Below are 24,396 nucleotides of genomic sequence, written 5' to 3'. Positions count from 1 at the left end.
CAGCCTCATGTGTGGCACCTTGTCAAAGACCTTCTGAAAGTGCAAATATACAACATCCACTGCATCCTCTTTATCTATCCTACTTGTAATCTCCTCAAAGAATTCCAACATGTTCGTCGGGCAGGAATTTCCCTGAAGGAAACCATGCTGACTTTTTACTATCTTGTTCTATGTCACCAAGTACTCCTTCACCTCTTCTTTAACAATGACTCTAACATCTTCCCAACCACTGAGGTCAGGCTAACTGATCTATAATTTCCTTTCTGCTGTCTTCCTCCTTTCTTAAAGAGTGGAGTAATGTTTGCAATTTTCCAGTCCTCTGGCACCATGCCAGAATCCAATGATTTTTGAAAGATCATTTCTAATGCCACCATAATCTCTAACGCTACCTCTTTCAGAACCCTGGGGTGCAGTTCATCTGGTCTGGGTGACTTATGTTCCTTTAGGTCTTTCAGATTTTTGAGCACTTTCTCTCTTGTAACAGTAACTGCATCCACTTCTCTTCCTTCACACACTACAACATCAGGCAGACTGCTAGTGTCTTCCACAGTGAAGACTGATGCAAAATACTCATTTAGTTCATCAGCCATCTCCTGGTCCCCCTTTATTATTTCTCTTGCCTCATTTTCTAGTGGTCCTATATCCACTCACACTTCTCTTTTATTTTTAACATACTTGAAAAAACTTCTACTATCCACTTTGATATTATTTGCTAGCTTGCTTTCATATTTCATCTTTTCCTTTCTAATGATTTTTTTAGTTGCTCTCTGGAGGTTTTTAAAATCTTCCCAATCCTCTATCTTCCCACTAATTTTTGCTTTGTTGTATGCCCTTTCTTGTGCTTTTACAATAGCTTTGACTTCCCTTGTCAGCCACAGTTGTACTATTTTACCATTTGAGTATTTCTTCATTTATGAAATACACATGTCCTGCACCTTCCTCATTTTTCCCAAAAACGCACACCATTGCTGCTCTGCTGACATCCCTGCCAGCATCTCCTTCCAATTTACTTTGGCCAACTCCTCTCTCATACAACTGTAACTTCCTTTACTCCACTGAAATGCTGCTACATGAGACTACTTTCTCCCTATCAAATTTCAAGTTGAACACAATCATACTGTGATCATTGGTTCCTAAGGGTTCTTTTACCTTAAGCTCCCTAATTGCTTCCTGTTCATTACATAACACCCAATCCAGTATAGCTGATCCCCTGGTAGGCTCAATGACAAACTGCTCTAAAAAGCCATCTCACAGGCATTCAACAAACTCACTTTCTTGAGATCCATTACCAACCTGATTTTCCCAATCAACCTGCATGTTAAAATCTCCCGCAACTACCATAACATTGCCCTGTTGACCTGCCTTTTCTATTTCCTGTTGTAACCTATGCTCCACCTCCCAGCCACTGTTGGGAGGCCTGCACAAAACTACCATCTATATCCTTTTACCCTTGCAGTTTCTTAACTCAACCCACAAGGATTCAATATCTTCTGATCCTATGTCACATCTTTCTACTGATTTGATGCCATGCTTTACCAGTAGAGCCACACCAACCCCCTCTGCCTACCTTCCTAACCCTCTGCTAAACATTTAACCTTGGACATTCAACTTCCAACTGCAACCATCCTTCAGCCACGATTCAGTGATGGCCACAACATCATACCTGACAATCTGTAATATTGCAACAAGATCATCACCTTATTTCTTATACTACGCACATTTAGATACAACACCTTGTGTACCATATTTGCTGTCCTTTCTGATTCGCATCCCTAATGATTTGATACTCAGCCTGTTGGCTGCAGCTAAGTCCCATCAACTGCCTGCCCTTCCTGACAATCTGACTGCACGCTATCTTCCTTTCCTGAGACCTTTTCCTCTGGTTCCCACCCCCCGCCAAGTTAGTTTAAACCCTCCCCAACAGCGCTAACAAACTTGCCCGTGAGAATATTGGTCCCCCTTGGGTTCAGGTGCAACCTGCCACTTTTGAACAGGTCATACCTCCCCCAGAATAGATCCCAATTATCCAAGAACCTGAAACCCTGCCCCCTGCTCCAACTTCTCAGCCACGCCTTTGTCTGCCAAATCATCCTGTTTCTACCCTCACTGGTGCATGACACAGGCAGCAATCCAGAAATTACTACCCAGGAGGTCCTGCTTCTCAGCTTTCTACCTAGCTTTCTAAATTCTCTTTTCAGGACTTCATTGCTTTTCCTTTCTATATTATTGGTACCAATATGTACCAATATGTTCCCCCTCCTTCTCAAAAATATAGTGGACGCAATTGGAGACATCCCTGACCCTGGCACCTGGGAGGCAACGTACCATCCAGGTGTCCCATTCACATCCACAGAATCTCCTGTCTGTTCCCCTCACTATCGAGTCCCCTATCACTACCGCTCCCTTCCTCTCTCTTTCCCTTCTGCACCATGGACCCATGGTCAGTGCCTGTAACCCGGTCACGTCCACAGAATTCGACGATCTAAATTTAAAGAAGAGGGAAAATCACAAACAAGAGAAAATCTGCAGATGCTGGAAATCCGAGCAACACACACAAAATGCTGGAGGAACTCAGCAGGCTAGGCAGCATCTGCGGAAAAAAAAATTACAGTCAACATTTCGGGCTGAGACCCTTCATCAGGACTGGAGAAAAAAAGATGAGGAGTCAGAGTTAGAAGGCGGGGAGAGGGGAGGAAGAAACGCAAGGCGATAGATGAAACTGGGAGAGGGAGGGGTGAAGTAAAGAGCTGGAAAGTTGATTGGTGAAAGAGATTCAGGGCTGGAGAAGGGGGGAATTTAATAGGAGAGGACAGAAGACCATGGGAGAAAGTAAAAGGGAGAGGCATACCAGAGGCAAGGAGATAAGGTGAGAAAGGGAAAAGGGGATGGCGAATAGAGAAGTGGGGGGGGGGCATTACCGGAAATTTGAGAAATTGATGTTCATCCTATCAGATTGGAGGCTACCCAGGTGGAATATAAGGTGCTGCTCCTCCAGCCTGAGAGTAGCCTCATTGCGACAGTGGAGGAGGCATGTCAGGGTGGGAGTGGGAAGTGGGATTAAAATGTGTGGCCATTGAGAAATCCAGCTCTTGCCGGCAGACAGAGCATAGGTGTTCGGCAAAGCCGTCTCCCAATCGACATTAGATCTCACCGACGTACAAGAGGCCAGGAGCACCAGATACAGCAGATGACCCCAACAGACTCACAGGTGAAATGTCGCCTGACCTGGAAGGACTGTTTGGGGCCCTGGATGGTAGTGGGGGAGGAGGTGTAGGGGCAGGTGTAGCACTTGTTCCACTTGCAAGGATAAGTTCCAGGAGGGAGATCAGTGGGGAGGGATGAACGGACAAGGGGGCTGCGTAGGGCGTGGTCCCTGCGGACGTCAGAAAGTGGGGCCAAGGGAAAGGTGTGCTTGGTGTTGGGGGCGATGAAAGTTCTAGAGAATTATGTGCTGGACGCGGAGGCTGGAGGGATGGTAGGTGAGGACAAGAAGAACAGTATCACTGGTGGTGAGGGCAGATGAGCTTGAAATGGAAGAGATGCAGCTGAGGGCAGTGTTGACCGTGGAAGAATGGAAGCCTCTTTCTCTGAAGAAGGAAGACATCTCCTTAGTTCTGGAATATGGTCACGCTCAGATGTAGAAGGGATTGCTGTTTCTGGAACAATTTTGTTTTACCAGTCAGAATTGTTAACCCTGGGCATAATCCCCAGCCCTGGAGGACAGAGGGGTTTTATATGCACTTTGATTATAAATTTACTTTAGAATGGCTTTAGTTTGAGACTGTTATCTTTGAAGACAATCCAGCCAGGAGAAAGAACATCCCATGTCTCTCTCCTTTGTTAAAAGATGCGATCTGTTGTAAGTTTTCCCTACGACTATGGGTGGCGGTGTTGGGAGAGAAGTCTACCGGTCTCTTAGAGACGGAGACGCCATCAATGAAATTGGCTCAACCGCCCCTCGCCGTCAGCGGGAGAGAGAGAGAGAGGGAGAGCCTCTTTAACTCCCGTGGAAGAACCTGTCAATTACCATTCCGAGGAATTAACCAGCCCATCCCGCTCCGCTCTTCAACAGGCGACGGCTTGGCAGAAATAACTCAGAATCTTAAGGATTTGCCTTAATTTATTTAAATCTGCTTTAATGCCGTATTAAGCGAGCCTTTTTTTTAAAGGAGTGGTCGCAGGTGTTGTAAACTCGCTTTATCGCGCGAATTAATAGCCCGGCTCGAGCGAAAGGATTGGGGGGGAGTTTGGACGCTTGTCGTGGCGATTTGGTGAGTTTTATTTACCCCCATGTTGTTCTTTGGGAAGATGTAGGGGAATGCGGTGCATAATTATGGATCAGAGCAATTTAACTGCGCTGTCCAATTAGGCAGCTGGCTGTAATGTGCTTATTCCGCTTTAAGAGGGCTTTACTAGACGAGATGATGGCCTTCATGTTTTCAATGGTCCGTGTTACATTCAGTGCCAGTTTATCGATACCGTTTCAACAATATGTCTTGAAAAGAACACAGGGCTCTTTCTTCCCAGTATGGTCGGCGCCTGTTGCTCGGCATGTCCGTGCTAATCCGCGCCCGCCCGCATGAGTCACTTTGTACGGTCAAAAGCTGATGGATTCGAGCCTCCCCACCCCTCTCCAAAGCCCTCCGACTTGAGTGCTCCCTCCCAGGTCCCTTTCATGAGATGTGACACTCCAGACTAGACCGGGTTAGACCTTCCTGGAAAGCAACCGAAAGTTCCTCTGTTGCTCCTGGGGGTGAAGGAGGCTCTGTCCCGGCTAATATTTTCACCCCAAAGCAGAAACACAACAGATTCTGCAGTTGCTAGAAATTCAGATCTCCACACAGCTGAGGAGGGCGGTACAGTAGCGTAGCGGTTAGTACAACCCTTTACAGTCCATGTGAACCGCGTTCAATTCCCGCCTCTGCCTGTGGGGAGTTTGCGCGGTCTCCCCGTTTCCTCTGGTTAATAATCTGTCAGTTGATAGATTAGTTTGTAAATTCTGCTAGGATTAATAAAGGGGTTGCTGAGCTACGTTGCTGGGATGGTCAGAGGGTCTATTCTGCACCATACCTCAATAAATAAAATTTTTAAAAAACCAACAGGTCAGGCAGCATCGATGGAGAGGAAAAAAGACCTGACGTTTTAGGCTGAGACCCTTGCTGCCTGACCTGCTGAGTTCATCCTGTGTGTGTTAAAATGTAAATGACCCATTTTGATTGGGATCTGGGACAGGGAGGGAGAGCAGATCACCAAGAAAGATAAGAAACACCAGAGGTTGTGCAAGTGCTGAAGGAACTCAGCAAGGTCAGGGAGCATCCATGGTAAGGGATTAAAGAGTCAATGTTTTGGGCAGAGACTGAGCTTCTATCTGTTGTGGGTGGGATTTTTGTAGCATGACTCCCTACACTTTTAGCAATGTGTAAACTTTACTACCAATGCCCAGGAACTGAAAAGCCTACACAAAGTGATGGACACAGCCCAGTCCCTCACAGATAAAGCCCGCCCCACCACCGAGCACATCGACGAGGAGCACTGCCATAAGAAAGCAACATCTTTTACTCCTTAACAGGAGCCTGTTTACATAAGGCATGTTGACTGAACTCGGCCTTTTCTCCTTGGAGGAGCGGAAGATAAGAGGTGACCTGATAGAGGTGTATAAGATGATGAGAGGCATTGATTGTGTGGGTAGTCAGAGGCCTCCCCCCCCCCCCCCCCACCCCCAGGCTGAAATGCCTGCCACAAGAGGGCACAGGTTTAAGGTGCTGGGGAGTAGGTACAGAGGAGATGTCAGGGGTAAGTTTTTTACTCAGAGAGTGGTGAGTGCGTGGAATGGGCTGCCGGCAATGGTGGTGGAGGCGGATATGATAGGGTCTTTTAACAGACTTTTGGATGGGTACATGGAGCTAAGTAAAATAGAGGGCTATGGGGAAGTCTGGTAATTTCTAAGGTAGGGACATGTTTGGCACAAATTTGTGGGCCGAAGGGCCTGTATTGTGCTGTAGGTTTTCTGTGTTTCTAAATGTACTGTCTCTTCACTTAACGAACAAACTAATGAGTAGGCCACTCAGCCCATTGAACTGATCCTATCATTTAATAAAGGTAGCCACAATTGTATATCAACCTGAACTCCATGCCCTGTCATACACTTGCATCTCCTGATCTCTCAGGCTACCTTCTTGTGCTCTTGAATGTTTTGTCTACCCACACTGCACCCTGTAAGTGCAAGACTATATCCCACATTGCATTTCTTTTTACCTCTGCAAGGTACTTATGCATCACCTGATCTATCTGGATGGCTCTTGGATAGAAGCTTTTCCCCTGTATTTTGGTACAGGTGACATTTTAAACAAATACCAATAACCTTTCACTCCTTTAGCAATGATGAACCTGAGGGCTCACACTATGATTCTGAAACAGCTTCTTTCTCAGCAGACTGGGAAACAAACTAATCAGGAGGAACTCAGTAGGTCAGGCAGCATCTATGGAAAGGAATAAGCAGCTGTCATTTTGTGCCGAGACCCTCCAACAGGAGGGAATGAAGGCTTGAGCAAGGACTTCAGCCTAAAGTAGCAACTGTCGTCCCCCCCCCCCCCCACCGCCCCCAGAGAGCAGAAGAATGAGGGGAGATTTGACAGAGGTATACAAAATTCATGAAGGTTATAGATAGGGTTAAATGCAAGCAGGCATTTTTCACTGAGACTAGAATGAGAGGTCAAGGGTTAAGGGTGAAAAGGCGAACTATTTAGGGGAACACGAGAGGGGCGTTCTTCAGTCGGGGGTGGTGAGTGTTTAACGAGCTGCCAGCACAAGTTGTGGATGAGTTCAATTTCAACATTTAAGGGAAATTTGTACAAATACATGGATGGGAGAGGAACGGAGAGCTGTGGTCTGGGTGCAGGCAGAATAATAGTTTGACATGGACTAGAAGGACAGAAGGGCCTGTCCCTGTGCTATAGTGCCCTATGACTCTCCATAGATGCTATCTGAGCTATTGAGTTCCCCCAGCATTTTGTGTGTGCTGCTCTGGATTTCCAGCATCTCTTGTGCTTATGAACAGGAAGAGAAAGTTGGCTTCAGAAAGCACAAACCATAGAGCAGGGGTTCCCAAACGTTCTTTATGCCATGGACCATTTAACCAGGGATCAGTGGACCCCATCTTGGGAAACCCTGCAATAAAGCAAAAAGCTGTTGTTATTAACAATAATCCTATTTGGTCCACCGATACATTACAGGAAACATTGATCAAGTTTGACAATTGCTTGGGTACACAGAAATAATTGAAGCAAACTATTTAACACGTACAGCTGGAAATGCAAGGAAACCATGGATTATTGGTTCTTTTAGTCCAACATAGAAACAGAACAAAGGGTTGTGTATTTGGTGACAGTTCCCCATTTTTCTCAGTGCAATACAGACTTGCGTACAGAAAGGTGTCAGAAAAGGACCAGCAGCATCATGAAGGATCTCATGGTCATTTACCCCACTCCCATCAGAGAAGAGGACACGTAGCACCACCAGACTCATAAACAGTTACTTTCCCCAAGCAGTAAGACTGATCAACACCTCCACCCCTCCACACACCCAACCACCACTACTTTATCACTTCTCGTCAGAGTCACCCCATGTACAGACACTCCTGTGCCTAGCATCACTTTAAGAGTATACAGTCATTCTAGGGATGTATGCTACTCTGTCTATTTATATTTATTGTGTTCATTATCTTAATGTATTTTTTTGGTGTTGCATCAGATCCAGAGTAATAATTATTTTATTCTCCTTTACACTGTGTACTGGAAATGACATTAAACAGTCTTGAACGATCTTTATTCCATTTTAACTCTCTCAACAATCAATGACTGACGTAAACACATCACCACACCTCATCGGAATTGGATACAGATTTTTCCATTTGATTGAGTACTGTGCTCAATTCGACTTTGTAACACAACCAAGACTGCCCTCTCTACAAGGTGCCATGGAGAATGGAAAAGCCTACAAAAAGTAGTGAACACAGTACAGTCCATCAGAGGAAAAGCCCTCACCACCACCGAGCACATCTTCAAGGAATATTGCTGCATCTATCCAGGCCATGCTCACTTCTCTCTGCTGCCATCAGGAAGGAGGTACAGGAGCCTCAGGTCCCACACCAGCAGGTTCAGGAGCGGTTATTACCCTACAACGATCAGGCTCTTGAACCAGCGTGGATAATAACTTCACTCACCCCAACACTGAACAGATTCCACAACCTACAGACTCACACTTTCAAGGACTCTATGATTCATGCTCTCAGTATTTATTATTATTAGTTTTATTTGTATTTGCAGGTCATCTTTGGTTGTTAGACTGTCTTTTTGTGTAGGTTTTCATTGACTCTTGTGTTCTTGGTATCTACTGTGAATGCCCACAATAAAATGAATCTCATTTTATTGGATATGGTGCATATACATGCGTACTTTGATAATAAATTTATGCTGAAATTTCTCTGGAGACACTGCAGACAGAACCGAGCAGCACTTGTAGGGGTGGAAGGGATTGCCAACTCTGGAGGAAGAGCCTTGAGCCAAATTATTGACAGTCCATTTCCCTCCACAGATGCTGCCTGACTCACTGAGTTCCTCCAGCATCCTGTTTCTTGCTAGTCTAAGACCAGAAGACACAGCCTCAGATTGGAGGGCCATCCTTTTAGAATGGAGATGAGGAGGAATTTCATTAACCAGTGAGTGGTGATTCTGTGGAATTCTTTGCCATAGGCAGCTGTGGAGGCCAAGTCTTTATGTATTTTTAAGGTAGATGTTGGTAGATTCTTGATTGGTCAGAGCATGAACAGATATGGGGAGAAGGCAGGAGATTGGGGTTGAGAGGAAAATTGGACCAGCCATGTTGAAATGGTGGAGCAGACTTGATGGGCCAAATGGCCTAATTCTGCTCCTATATCTTATGGTGACTCAGGCTAATTGATAAATCTGTCTACAATATTACTCAGGATAAGCTAGTTTGTAGTTTAATTCTTTTCCAATTATGACTTAATAATGGTCAGAGTCAAAGCAAATTTATTATCAAAGTGCATATTTGTTACCATATGCTGCCTCGAGATTGCTTTTCTTTCAGGCATTTGCAGGAAAATGAAGATATACAATAGAATTTATGAAAAACTATACATAAACAAAGGCTGACAATCAATGTGCAAAAGATGACAAATTGCGCAAATAAAAAAAAATCAATAAATAATACAGAGAATGTGAGTTGTAAGGTCATTGAAAGTGAGTCTGTAGGTTAAGGAGTGAGTTCCAAGTTGAGGTGAGTGAAGTTATCCACAATGATTTAGGAGCCTGATGGTTGAGGGGTGATAACTATCCCTGAGCCTGGTGGTGTGGCACCCATGGATCCTGTACCTCCAGCCCAGTGGCAGCAGTGGGAAGAGGGCATGGCCTGGATGCTGGGGTTCCTTAACAGGAGCCAGGCAACATCCTTGTAAATCTCCTCTGCACCCTTTCTATGGCTTCCACATCTTTCCTGTAGTGAGGTGACCAGAACTGAGCACAGTACTCCAAGTGGGGTCTGACCAGGGTCCTATGTAGCTGCAACACTATCTCTTGGCTCCTACATTCAATCCCAAGATTGATGAAGGCCAATACATCTTATGCCTTCTTAACCACAGCGTCAACCTGCGCAGCTGCTTTGAGCATCCTTTGGACTCGGACCCCAAGATCCCTCTGATCCTCCACACTGCCAAGAGTCTTACCATTAATACCATTCATCATATTTGACCTACAAAATGAACTACTTCACACTTATCTGGGTTGAACTTCATCTGCCACTTCTCAGCCAGTTTTGCATCCTATCAATGTCCTGCTGTAACCTCTGACAGCCCTCCACACTATCCACAACACCTCCAACTGTTGTGTCATCTGCAAACTTACTAACCCATCCCTCCACTTCCTCATCCAGGTCATTCATAAAAATCACGAAGAGATAGGGTCCCAGAACAGATCCCTGAGGCACTCTACTGGTGACCGATCTCCATGCTGAATATGACTCATCTACAACCACTCTTTGCCTTCTGTGGGCAAGCCAGTTCTGGATCCACAAAGCAATGTCCCCTTGGATCCCATGCCTCCTTACTTTCTCAATAAGCCTTGCATGGGGTACCTTATCAAATGCCTTGCTGAAATCCATATACACTACATCTACTGCTCTTCCTTCATCAATGTGTTTAGTTACATCCTCAAAAAATTCTATCAGGCTCGTAAGGCACGACCTGCCCTTGTCAAAGCCATGCTGACTATTCCTAATCATGTTATACCTCTCCAAATGTCCATAAAGCCTGCCTCCCAGGATCTTCTCCATCAACTTACCAACCACTGAAGTAAGACTCACTGGTCTATAATTTCCTGGGCTATCTCTACTCCCTTTCTTGAATAAGGGAACAACATCCGCAACCCTCCAATCCTCTGGAACCTCACCCGTCCCCATTGATGATGGAAAGATCATTGCCAGAGACTCAGCAATCTCCTCCCTTACTTCCCACAGTAGCCTGGGGTACATCTCATCTGGTCCTAGCGACTTATCCAACTTGATGCTTTCCAAAAGCTCCAGCACATCCTCTTTCTTAATATCTACATGCTCAAGCTTTTCAGTCTGCTGCAAGTCAGTGCTACAATCACTAAGATCCTTTTCTATAGCGAATACTGAAGTATTCATTAAGTACCTCTGCTATTTCCTCCAGTTCCATACACACTTTCCCACTGTCACACTTGATAGGTCCTATTCTTTCACAGCTTATCCTCTTGCTGTTCACATACTTGTAGAATGTCTTGGAGTTTTCCTTAATCCTGCCTGTGAAGGCCTTCTCATGGCCCCTTCTGGCTCTCCTAATTTCCTTTTTAAGCTCCTTCCTGTTAGCCTTCTAATCTTCTAGATCTCTAACATTACCTAACTCTCTCAACCTTTTGTAAGCTTTTCATTTCTTCTTGACTAAATTTATTACAGCCTCTGTACATCATGATTCCTGTACCCTACCATAACTCCCCTGTCTCATTGGAACGTACCTATGCAGGACTCCACACAAATATCCCCTGAACATTTGCCAAGTTTCTTCTGTACTTTTCCGTGAGAACATCTGTTCCTAATTTAAGCCTCCAATTTCCTGCCTGATCACCTCATAATTCCCCTTACTCCAATTAAATGCTTTTCTAACTTGTCTGTTCCTATTGCTCTCCAATGCTGTTGTAAAGGAGACAGAATTATTTGTTGTGTTTTCATTTTTCTTTGGGGTTGTCATAGAGCTTTTTTTAAAAAAATTTTTTATTAGTTTTTCAAAACATTTTACAAAATTAAAAACCCCAAATCCCAATGAGGAGCATTAATACAGTGCAAGATTAAGCATACAATAACAATATGCTACAAAGGAAGAGAATTTAACAAAAAAAAACACCTAAATTAAAGACAAGTGAGCTTAGTGTCCTCCCCAAGCCCCACAACACAAGAAAAAAACAACAACTCCAGACCAACCACCACACAGTATAAAGAGTATAACTCCGGTCAGTCAAACTCCCAGACTGTGAATACACTTAGCAACAGAGGATAATAATGCCTACTACCAGAAGAAAAAAAGGGAGCTGAAAGCAAGGGACCGAAAAGAAAAAATAACAAACAAACAAACCCTAGTCAAGAGGAAGGTTATGAAAGTACTCGATAAAAGGTCCCCAGACCTTATGGAACTTTAGATCCGAATTAAGAACCGATTGAATAGCTAAGGCAGATTTAGTAGGTCATCTGGTAACAGAGGACGATCGGTCCAGTTTAGGATCCAACCAACAGTTGAAATCACCACCCAATATAAGAGAGTATGAGTTTAAGTCTGGTAGTGAGGAAAAAAACCGTTCAAAAAAGTTAACATCATCAAAGTTGGGGCATACAGGTTTGCTAGTGCAACTTTAGTGTTATATAGTTTACCAGAAACAATAATAAAACGGCCATTTGTATCAGATATTTTATTATGGAGTTCAAAAGGAATATTTGAATTAATAAGAATGGAAACTCCCCTAGCTTTAGCGGCAAAGGATGAATGAAAATGCTGACCTGCCCACTTTGACAGAAGCCGGGAGTTATCAAAACAACGAATATGAGTTTCTTGAAGGAAAGCAATGTCAGCTTTGAGTTGTTTGATATGTGAGAATACCTTCCTCCTTTTAACAGGGTGGTTCAGTCCCTTTACATTCCAGCTCACGAATTTAAGTGCACTAGCCATTATCAATTACTAATGCATAAAAGGCAGCAGGCATATTAAAAAGTCAAGCAGTACAATAGCAGTCTGGGAGCAGAGATGTAAACATAGATTCGTAAGGTCAAAATATAAAAACATGTCCTAAGCAATAAAGAGATGTTGGAACTGGAAAACCCACCCCACCTGCACAACCCAAAACTAGACAGCTACCAAAACAAGTAGCTAGCTCTACCAAAAAAATTAACCCAAATACAACTTCCAGATCTGTGTCATTAACAACATTTCTGTATAAATATTATAGCAAATAATAACTAGTTTATGCACTAGAAAACATAACTACAGATTAGAACACCTTCTGCAGAAATATACAACTTAATACAGAGAAAATCGGAAGAAAACCAAAACTAACCTACCCGCGAAACATTATAGAAGAATAAAGTAAGAGAAAGGGAAAAAAAGGTAAGAAGGAAAAAGAAAAAAAAGAAGAGGAAGGGGAAAGTTATAAATTCAAGACGAGTGTTTATCAACCATTTACAGAGAAGGGAGAAAAAAATTCAGAGATTAGAAAAAAGGGGTGAAGAAAAGAAAAAGATAAAATAAATAAATATTTAAAACAAAGGAAAAATAAATCAGCAGTTGAACTGTGAACCGACAAACAGGGAGGCCTTCACTAAAGACTTTGAACCTCCAAAACAAGTTAGAATTAGTTGCAGAACTCTGTAGGTAAAGTAATACAAGAATAAAAATAGATTACACACACACCAAATCCCGGGAGAGATTGTCAACGGCCCTTAAAGTTTCAATGAATAATGTGATACAAGTGAATTCCGAGTCCAGAGAAAGTAATTTTACTACGAGGAGTACTTATCCACCATTTTATGAGGTCCGATCAGATTCCGAAGATGACTGGATAGCCAGAAGACTTGCCACAAACGCTTCAGCTTCCTTCGCTGATTTGAACCACTTATATTTCCCAGTATTAAGCTTGATTCATAGATCAGCAGGGTTATGAAGGGAAGGTTTGAAACCACGATCAAAAAGCACTTTCATTGCGCCTTTAAACTCAGCGCGCATCTTTAAGGTCTGGGGTGCAAAATCTTCCACAAAGCGAATGGTTGTATCCTTGAAGGGAAGCGACCCCCTGCGACGCGCCTCTACGATCAGACTGTGTTTTACCTGGTATTGATGGAAACACAAGATTACTGGTCGCGGGCGGGAGCCCAGAATTCCGGGGGGAACGTAAACTCTGTGTGCCCGTTCGAGCTCGGGCGGCTTCGGAAGCAAATCTTTCTCGAATAACTCACAGAGAAACTCGGCGAAAAACTTCACGGTTGATCCCTTTTCAGTCGCCTCTGGTAATCCCAGAATTCTGATGTTACAGCGTCTGCTGCGATTTTCGAGATCCACCATTTTGGAAAGAAGTTTGTTAGATTTTTCCTCTAAGCTGGAACAGAGAGTCTCCAAGTATCAAACACGACTTTCTAAATCTTCAGAAGTCGAATCGATGCGAGATGAGTGTTCAGCATGTTTGTCCACTTTATCGTTGATCCGATCCAATTTGTCTTCTAACTGTTTGAAAGCGGTTTTAAATTCCTTTAAGATTTCGTCTCGGAGCTTTCCAAGCGCCACCATAGTCTCGTCCGACGGGGTCATAGCTTCTTTTCCCCCGGGTTTAGAACTCTTGCAGAAGTCCCCAGCGGTTTTAAATTCCTTTAAGATTTCGTCTCGGAGCTTTCCAAGCGCCACCATAGTCTCGTCCGACGGGGTCATAGCTTCTTTTCTCCCGGATTTAGAACTCTTGCTAGACATTGTAAGTTAGATATATTCACAGGCAAGTAAGAGATACCGAAATAATTCCTAATTAAGGTTTAAAAAATGGAGACATTTAGTGCAAAGGTAGCGACAGTAACGGAACAAAAGTTCGGAGCAGCTAAACAATCGCCATCTTACCGGAAGTCCTCATAGAGCATTTAATACAGGCCCTTTGGCCCAACCAGTTCATGGAGACCATCCAGTTGGTCTCAATTTTCCTGCATTTGGCCCATAACCCTCAAGGTTCCGCCCCTCCATCTGGATAGGCACGTGCTTCGTAAGTGATACTACTGTATGTGCGTCTGGCAGCTTGTTCCATATTTTCACCTTCCGTTGCAAGGAAAATCTTGTTCCTGGGTCTGTTAAGCCTGTCCCCTCTCACCTAAACCTATGTCCCCTAGTTCTGGATTCCCCTGCTGCTGTTACAGTCCATCATATCTACGGGAGGGTGGCATGAGCTGACAGAACAAATGGTGGATGTGAGTTTGATTGCAATATTTAAGAGTAGTTTGGGTAGGTGTAAGGACGAGGGGGATGGTGATGGTGGGGAGAGGATGGACAGCTATGATCCACGTGCGGGTTGATGGGACTGGGCAGAATAATAGTTTGGCATTGACTAGATGGGCTGAAAGACCTGTTTGTACGCTGTAGTACAGCAAGACTCCTGATAATTCCCTCCGCCTCCCATCTTCCTAAGCTTACAACATTGACTCATGCTAGATCTTGCTCTTCAACCTTTGATAGTACTGAAAATACTACTTGTATTGCAACTGGTAAGGTAAGATACTTAAATTACTTTACCGATGGACTGACAGCGAAGCTTTAGAGAGGGTGTAGAAGAGGTTGACCAGGATGCTGCATGGATTCGAAAGCATGGGAGGGTGGACAAACTTGGGTTGTTTTCACAAACATGAGTTTCTGCAGATGCTGGAAGTCCAAAGCAACACACACAAAGTGCTGGAGGAACTCAGCAGGCCAGGCAGCATCTATGGATAAGAGTGATCAGTTGACATCTTGGGCCAAGACCCTTCATCAGGACTAGAAAGGAAGAGGGGAAGACAGAGTAAGAATGTGGGGGGAGGGGAGGAATAAGTACAAGGTGGTAGGTGAAGTGGGGAGAGTGGGAGGGATGAAATAGAGCCGGGAAGTTGACTGGTGAAAGAGATAAAGGGCTGGAGAAGGGGGAATCGAATAGAGGATTAAAGATCGTGGAAGAAAGGGAAGGGGGAGAAACACCAGAGCAAGGTGATGACAATAAATAAGATAAAGTGAGAGAGGGAAATGGGAATGGTAAAGGGGGGGGGGGCAATTACCTGAGGTTTGAGAAATCGATGTTCATGCCATCAAGTTGGAGGCTACCCAGATGGAATACAAGGTGTAGTTCATCCAACCTGATTGTGGCCTCATCACAGCAATAGAGGGGGCCTTAGACTGGCATATCAGAAAGGGAATAGAAAGTATAATCACAATGGGTAGCTACCTGGAGATTCTGCTTTTTCTGGTGGAGGGAGCATAGGTGTTCGGTGAAGCAGACTCCAAATCTACTTTGGGCTTCACCAATATATAGGAGTGCCTGATAGAGTAGAGGACCCCAACAGGCTCGCAGGTGAAGTGTCGCCTCACCTGGAAGGACTATTTGGGGCCCTGAATGGTAGTGAGGGAGGAGGTGTAGGGGCAGGTGTGGCACTTGTTCCACTTGCAAGGGTAAATACCAGGAGGGAGATCAATAGGAAGGATAAGTGGACAAGGGAGTCACATAGGGAGCGGTCCTTGTGGAAGGTGGGGAAGGGAAAGACGTGCTTGGTGGGATCCTATTGGAGATGGCAAAAGTTACAGAGAATTATATGCTGGACGTGGAGATGATTGGGGTGGTAGGTGAGGACACAAAGGACCCTATCCCTGGTGTGGCAGTGGGAGGAAGGGGTGAGGGCAGTGTTAATGGTGGAGGCAGGGAAGCCCCTTTCTTTGAAGGAGGAGGACGTCTCAGTAGTTCTGGAATGAGAAGCCTCATCCTGAGAGCAGATATAGTAGAAAGAGAGCAACTGAGAGAAGGTGGCATTTTGTTTTAAAATCAAGTGGCAGGGTGGGAAGAGGTATAGTCCAGGTAGCTGTGCGACTAAGTGGGTGTATAAAAGATATCAGTAGATGGACTGTCTTCAGAGATGAAGACAGATTGAGAAAAGAGAGCAAGGTGTCGGAAATGGACCAAGGAAACTTGAGGGCCGGGTGGAAGTTGGAGTCCAAGTTGACAAGCTCCGCATGGGTGCAGGAAGCAGCACTGATGCAGTTGTCAATGTAGCATAGAAAAAGTGGGAGACGGAATCCAGTGCAGGCTTGTTTCATGTAGCCAACAAGCAGGCGGCCATGGCTAGGATCCATGCGAGTGCCCACGTCTACACCTTTTGTTTGAAGGCAGTGGGAGGAGCCAAAGGAGAAATTGTTAAGAGTGAGGACGTTCCACTAGATGGAGGGAACTGGTTGGGTCTGTTCAGAAAGAAGCGGGGATCTTTAAGGCCCTTCTGATGGGGATGGAGATGTATAGGGACTGGACATCCATCTGAAAATAAGATGATTGGGGCCAGGAAGTAAAAGTAATTGAAAAGTGTGTGAAGTGTCATGGATGTTGGTGGGAATGGGCTGGATCAGAGAGGATCAAACAGAGTCGAGGTATGCAGATACAAGTCTGGTGGGGCAGGAACAAGCAGAAACAATGAGTCTACCTGGACAGGCAAGTTTGTGGATCTTGGGTAGGAATTGGAAATGGGAGGTGTGGGTTAAGGGAACTGAGGTTGATGGGAGATCCCCAGAGTTAATAAGGTCAGTGATGGTGTGGGAGACAATGGCCTGGTGCTCCTTATGTGATCCTGTTCGAGGGGTAAGTAAGAGGTGGTGTCTGAGAATTGTCACTTTGCCTCAGCAAGGTAGAGGTCAGTCTGCCAAACTATTAAAGCAACCCCCTCACCTCCCCCCCACCTCATCTGTGTTTTTGATGGTGACATTGAGATTAGTGTGGAGAGCAGTGTGGTTAGAATTGGAGAGCGGTGTGTTAAAGTCAAGACAGTTGATGTCTCTTTAGCAGTTATCAAGAGCAGGCAGAGTTCCAGAGTGGGGTGTCCAGGAAGAGGAGTAGGGTTGAAGATGGGAGAAGGGGTCATTGGTATGGGCTGGAGAGTCTTTGCCAAAGAAGTAAGCATGGAGACAGAGGCTTGGTTTCTCTGGAACATTGGAGGCTGAGGGGAGATCTGATAGAGGTTTATAAGATTGAGAGGCATAAAGTAGTCAGTATCTTTTTCCCAGGGCTGAGATGTCTAATCCCAGAGGACATGCATTTAAATGGAGAGAAGGTAATTTCAAATGAGATGGGAGGGGCAAGTTTTTTTTTTACACAGTTAAGTGTCTGGAATGCACCGCCTGAGGTGATGGTAGGGGCAGATACATGAGAGACTTTTAGGAGGAGTTTAGATAGGCACATGAATGTGAGGAAAGTGGAAGGATACGGACATTGTGTAGACAGAGGGGATTAGTTGGGTTCCCTGTATGATTACAAATTGAATTGGTTGGCACAACATTGTGGGCTGAAGGGTCTGTTCCTGTGCTGAACCATTCTGTTCTTTAAAGGGTGCCGTACTCGTTAGCGCCCAACAGCTGCACGTCATCTGCACTGCCTTAGGAACACCTTCAATCTCACCTAACATTGCTGACAGTATAAAACCTGGAATTAAGCAGCCAGTTTTGGCGCTGACAATTAAATTGAATTGTTTGCTGGTATTGTCAGGGTAAAGGAAATCTGCCGTTCTTGCCTGGTCTAAATTTTTGTGTGACTCCAGACTTGCTGCAGTACAGCTGACTCCTGAACGAACATCAGCGGCCACTTTATTAGGTACACCTGTGCACTTGTTGGTTAATACAAATATCTAATCAGCTAATCACGTGGCAGCAACTCAACGCATTGAAGCACGTAGACATGATAAAGAGATTTGGTTGTTGTTCAGACCAAACATCAGAATGGGGAAGAAATGTGAGCTAAGTGACTTTGACCTTGAAATGATTGTTGGTGCCAAACGGGCTGCTTTGAATAGCTCAGAAACTGCTGATCTCCAAGGGTCTTCAGACACAATAGTCCCTAGAGTTTACAGAGAATGGTGCAAAAAAACCTTTTTTTAAAAAAAAAATCCAGTGAGTGGCACTTCTGTGGGAGAAAATGCCTTGTAAATGAGTGAGGTCAGAGTAGAATGGCCAAACTGATTCAAGCTGACAGGAAGGTGATAGAAACTCACATAACTACACATTACAACACTGGTGTGTAGAAGGGCATGTCTGAATATGTCAGACCTTGAAATGGATGGGCTACAACTGCAGAAGACCACACTGGTTTCCATTCTTCTACCTAATAAAATGGTCAATGCTATGTTCTAACTTTTGTTGATGCTATTTCTTGCCTTTCAACAAACAACAACTTGGCTACTAGGCAATATAAGACGGGTTCCCAACCTTTTTCTTTCCTTAATGCCATAGACCCCTATCGTTAACAGAGGGGTCTATGGATCCCAGTTTGGGAACCTTTACTATAAGTCATAGAAATGGAATTAGACCATTTGGCCCAATGGGTCTGCTCTGCCACTCAATTGTGGCTGACTTATTTTCTTTAAAACCCCATTCTCCTGCCTTCACCTTGGTAAGGAAAGCTAAAGAAATGTTCACATTTGTTTCGAGAGGACTAGAATATAAAAGCAAGAATGTAATGCTGAGGCTTTATAAGGCACTGGTCAGACCACACTTGGAGTATTGTGAGCAGTTTTGGGCCCCTTATTGAAGAAAGGATGTGCTAGCATTGAACAGGGTCCAGAAGAGGCTCATGAGAATGATCCTGGCAATGAAAGGGTTAACTAGTAAGGCATGTTTGATGGCTCTGTACCTGCTGAGGTTAGAAAAAGAGGGATCTCATTGAAACCTATAGAATATTGAAAGGCCTACATATAGTGGACGTGAAGAGGATGTTTCCTATAGTGGGGGAGTCTAGGACATAAGCAGGGGTTCCCAACCTGGGGTCATAGAGTCATAGAAAAGTACAGCACAGAAACAGACCCTTCAGTCCATGCTGAATCCATTTAAATTGCCTATTCCCATCGACCTGCACCGAGACCATTGCCCGCCATACCCCTACCATCCATGTACCTATCCAAACTTCTCTTAAAATGTTGAAATCAAGCTCGCATGCACCATTTGCGCTGGCAGCTCATTCCACACTCCTATGGCCCTCAGAGAGAAGTTGTTTTTCCCCCCCCCCCGTGTTCCCCTTGAGCTTTTTACCATTCTCCCTTAACCCATGGCCTCTGGCTGTAGTCCCACGCAACTTCAGTGGGAAAAGCCTGCTTGCATTAACCCTATATATACCCTTCATAATTTTGTATGCATCCATTAAATCTCCTCTCAATCTTCTACATTCTAAGGAATACACTCCTAACCTATTCAATCTTTCCTTATAACTTGGGTCCTCAAGTCCTGGCAACATCCTTGTAAATTTTCTGTACCCTTTCAATCTTGTTTACAACTTTCCTGTAGGTAGGTGACTAAAACTGCACACAATTCTCCAAGTTAGGCCTCAACCAACGTCTTGTACAACTTCAACAAAACATGCTAACTCTTGTACTCAATAAACTGATTTGTGAAGCCCAATGTGCCAAAAGCTTTTTCTTTACAACCCTATCCACTTATGGCGCCATTTTTAACAAATTATGGAGCTGTATTCTTAGATCCCTTTGTTCTGCCACACTCCTCAGTTCATGGTGCAAGGCCTACCCTGGGTGGTACTGCTGAAATGCAAAACCTCACACAAGGCTTCATTAAATTCCATCTGCCATTTTTCAGCCCGTTTTTCCAGCTGATGCAGATCCCTCTGCAAGCCACGATAGCCTTTCTCATCTTGATGCCATCCGCAAATCTGCTGATCCAGTTAACCACATTATCAGCCAGATTATTGATTTATAGATGAGCAACGAAGGACCCAGCACTGAGCCCTGTGGCACACCACTACTTGCGGGCCTCCAGTCAGAGAGGCGAGCACTTATTACCACTCTCTGGCTTCTCCCACAAAACCAACGTCTAATCCAATTTACTACCTCGTCTTGAATGCCGAGTGACTGAACCTTCTTGTCCAACCTCCCTTGTGGGATCTTGTCAAATGCCTTGCCAAAGTCCATGTAGACAGTATCTACTGCTTTGCCTTCATCCACTTTCCTGGTAACTTCCTCAAAAAAAACTCTATTACATTGGTTAGATATGACCCACCGTGTATGGAGCATGCTTACTATCCTTAATCAGTCCACGTCTATCCAAGTATTTGGATAGCCAGTCCTTTAGAATGCCTAACAACTATCCCATAAATTGATGTCAGACTCACTGGTCTATAAATTCCTGATTTATGTTTAGGCCCTTTTTTTAAAAAACAATGGAACACTGGCTATCCTCCAATCCTCTGGTACCTCTCCTGTCATGAAGGATGATTTAAGCGTCCCTGCTAGGGCCCCGGCAATTTCTCCACTTGTCTTCCATAGGGTCCGAGGAAACGCCTTGTTAGGCCCTGGGGATTTATCTACCCTGATTCGCCTCAGGACAGCAGGCACCTCCTGCTCTATAACCTGTACAGGGTCCATGAAGTTGAAGCCACTTTGCCTCTATATCTATCTCCCAAATAAACAGAGATGCAAAAAATGTATCTAAAATCTCCAGCTGTTTTGGCTCCTCACATGAATTAGCAATCCGGACTTCCAGAGAACCAATCTTGTCCCTTACAATCCTTTTGCTGTTAATGCTGTAGAATCCCTCGTGGTTCTCCTTCACGTTGTCTGCTAGAGCAATTTCATGCCTTCTTTTAGCCCTCCTGATTTCTTTTTTGAAGTATTCTCTTGCATTTCCTGTCCTCCATAAGTACTTCATTTGTTCCTGCCTGCCTATACCTGCTATGCACCTCTTTTTTTTTTTTTCTGTCCTTAACCAGGTCCTCAATATTTCTTGAAAACCAAAGTTCCCTACACTTGTTATCTTAACCTTTTACTCTGCCAGGCACATACAAGCTTTGTACTCTCAAAATTTCACTTTTGAACAAGTACATCTTTGCCAGAAAACAGCCTATCCCAATCCACATTGCCAGATCATTTCTAATACCATCAAAATTGGCCTAACTCCAATTTTAGAATCTCAACCTATGGACCAGACCCATCTTTTTGCCTACTTACTTTGAAACTAATGGCATTGTGGTCATTTGATGCAAAATATTCCCCTGCATAAACTTATGTCATCTGCCCTGTCTCAATCCCTAATAGCAGATCCAGTATTGCAACACTCTCTTATTGGGACTTCTATGTACTGATGAAGGAACCTTTCCTTTGCATATATGACGGACTCTATCCCATCTAGTTCTTTTACAGTACGGGATTCACAGTCAATACGTGGGAAGTTGAACTCGCCTACTAAAACAACCTTCTGTTTCTTGCAACGTTCTGTAAGCTCTTTACAAATTTGTTTTTCTAAATCTCTAGGACTGTTGGGTGGTCTGTAATATAGCCCCATTAATGTAGTCGTACTTTTCATATTTCTCAGTTCCACCCATAAAGCCCACTTAGGCGAGTTTGCCCGTCTGCCCTGATGGAACACTGCCATGATGATGGGGTGGTAAATTGGATTAGTAAGTATGCAGATGATACTAAGATAGGTGGCATTCTGGATAATGAAGTAGGCTTTCAAAGCTTGCAGAGAGATTTAGGCCAGTTAGAAGAGTGGGCTGAACGATGGCAGATGGAGTTTAATGCTGATAAGTGTGAGGTGCTACATTTTGGAAGGACTAATCAAAATAGGACATGCATGGTAAATGGTAGGGCATTGAGGAATGCAGTGGATCAGAGTGATCTAGGAATAATGGTGCATAGTTCCTTGAAGGTGGAATCTCATGTGGATAGGGTGGTGAAGAAAGCTTTTGGTATGCTGACCTTTATAAATCAGAGCATTGAGTATAGGAGTTGGGATGTAATGTTAAAATTGTACAAGGCATTGGTGAGGCCGAATTTGGAGTATTTTGTACAGTTCTGGTCACTGAATTATAGGAAAGATGTCAACAAAATAGAGAGAGTACAGAGGAGATTTACTAGAATGTTATCTGGGTTTCAGTACCTAAGTTACAGAGAAAGGTTGAACAAGTTAGTTCTTTATTCTTTGGAGTGTAGAAGGTTGAGGGGGGACTTGATAGAGGTATTTAAAATTATGAGGGTGATAGAGTTGACATGGATAGGCTTTTTCCATTGAGAGTAGGGGAGATTCAGACAAGAGGACATGAGTTGAGAGTTAAGGGGCAAAAGTTTAGGGGTAACACGAGGGGGAACTTCTTTACTCAGAGAGTGGTAGCTGTGTGGAACGAGCTTCCAGTAGAAGTGATAGAGGCAGTTTCAATATAGTCATTTAAAAAAAAAATAAAAAAAATTGGATAGGTATATTGACAGGAAAGGAATGGAGGTTTATGGTCTGAGTGCAGGTAGGTGGGACTAGGTGAGAGTAAGGGTTCGGCATGGACTAGAAGGGCCAAGATGGCCTGTTTCTGTGCTGCAATTGTTATATGGTTATATGATATTTTCCTTGTCCAGTAACACCACTCCACCTCCTTTCATCCTTCCTGTTCTGTCACATCTAAAACAATGGAACCCCAGAATGCTGAGCTGCCAGTCCTGACCCTCCTGCAACCAAGTCTCACTAATGGCTAAAATAGTATAATTCCAGGTGTTGATCCATGCCTTTCCTACAAATATTCTTGCATTGAAATATATATAGTTCAAGACACTAGAGGCACCATCTTTTGATTCCTGACTTTGTCTGAGGTCTAGTAATATCTGTCTCCACAACTGCTCTACTTACTGTTCTGGCACTTTGGTTCTTATCCCCACTGTGTAGCATTAGCAAACCTTCCCACTAGAATATTAGTCCCCTTCAGTTCAGGTGCAAACTGTCCCTTCTGTACAGGTCCCACCTTCCCTGGATGAGAGCCCAATGATCAAAAAAATCTTGTCCCCCCCCCTCCTACACTAAACTAGTCACACATGAAACTGTAATTTTCCTAGTTCTGGCCTCACTAACACATGGCATGCGTAGCAATCCTGCAGTCACAACCCTGGAAGTCCTGCCTTTTAATTCAGCATCTAACTCCCTGAACTCCCAATGCAGCACCTTGTAACTCGTCCTACCCGTGTCGTTGGTACCTACATGGACCATGACCTCTGACTGTTCACCCTCGCACTTGAAAATGCTGAGTACTCGATCAGAGATGTCCCAGACCCTGGCACCTGGGAGGCAACGTGCCATCCGGGAATCTCGTTCTCGCCCACAGAACCTCCTTTCTGTTCCCAACCAATAAATCCCCTCTCACCACAGCGTGTCTTTACTCCATCTTCCCCCCCCCCCCCCCCCACCTTCTGAGTCACTGAGCCAGACTCGATGCCAATGACACGACTGGTGTGACTTTCCCCTGCCAGGTCTTCCCCGCCAACAGTATCCAAAGGAATAATCCTGATGCTGAGGGGATGGCCACGGGTCCATAGACCTCTCAGTTAATGGTAGGAGTCTATGGCATAAAAAAGGTTGAGGACCCCTGGACTAAAGGGCACAGTTTTAGAGTAGAACTTCTCTTTAGAATTTCTTTAGCTGGTGGGTGGTGAATCTGTGGAACCCGTTGCCGCAGATGGCTGTGGAGGCCAAGTCATTGGGTATATTTTAAAGTGGAGATTGGTAGGCTTTTATTTAATAAGAGAACCAAAGTTGGGAGAAGGTAGGAGAATGCGGTTGAGAGGGATAATAAATCGACCATGATCAAATGGCGGTACAATCTCGATGGACTAAATGGAGTAATTCTGTCTTTATGGTGTCAACATTTGATGCCCTTACTAGTCAAGAGCTATCAACCTCTGCTTTAAACATACGCAGGGAGTATATTCTAGAGGGCATAAGGTTAAGATGAGAGGGGAAAAGGTTTAGAAGCAACTTCACGTTCTGTAGAGCAAGCTGTCAGTGCAAGTAGTCATTATAGATACAGTAACATTTGAAAGAAGCTTGGGCAGGTATGTGGATAGAACAGGTTTGGGGAGATACAGGACTGGCATAGATGCAAATTTTGGCTGGCACGGATGAGTTTGAGCTGAAGAGCCTATCCCCATGCTATATGACTGACTCTACGATAGGAAAGGTTTCATGAGGTGTCGGGCAAATGGGACATCAGTTGGCATGGTAGTGTATCAGTTCATGACATTTACAGTGCCAGTGATCATCTATTTGGGGGTTCAATTTTTGCCACTGTCTGTGAGGAGTTTGCGTGTCTCCCA

At 44.3% G+C, this 24,396-nt stretch overlaps 1 protein-coding gene across 1 annotated transcript in view; it reads left to right on the top strand.

Moving 5' to 3' along the window:
- Positions 1-4,047: 4,047 nt before the first annotated feature.
- myo7aa (myosin VIIAa) overlaps positions 4,048-24,396 on the top strand; it is a 274,145-nt gene continuing 253,796 nt past the window's right edge. Inside the window, exon 1 of the mRNA XM_073044265.1 lies at positions 4,048-4,271. The gene's annotated coding sequence lies outside the window, so the exon portion shown is untranslated. The remainder of the gene's footprint in view (positions 4,272-24,396) is intronic.

Source organism: Hemitrygon akajei, chromosome 4 (assembly GCF_048418815.1).
Source record: "Hemitrygon akajei chromosome 4, sHemAka1.3, whole genome shotgun sequence".
Classification (NCBI taxonomy): Eukaryota; Metazoa; Chordata; class Chondrichthyes; order Myliobatiformes; family Dasyatidae; genus Hemitrygon; species Hemitrygon akajei.
The sequence above is the reverse complement of the archived record's forward strand: the minus strand, read 5'-3'. Positions and strand labels throughout refer to the sequence as shown.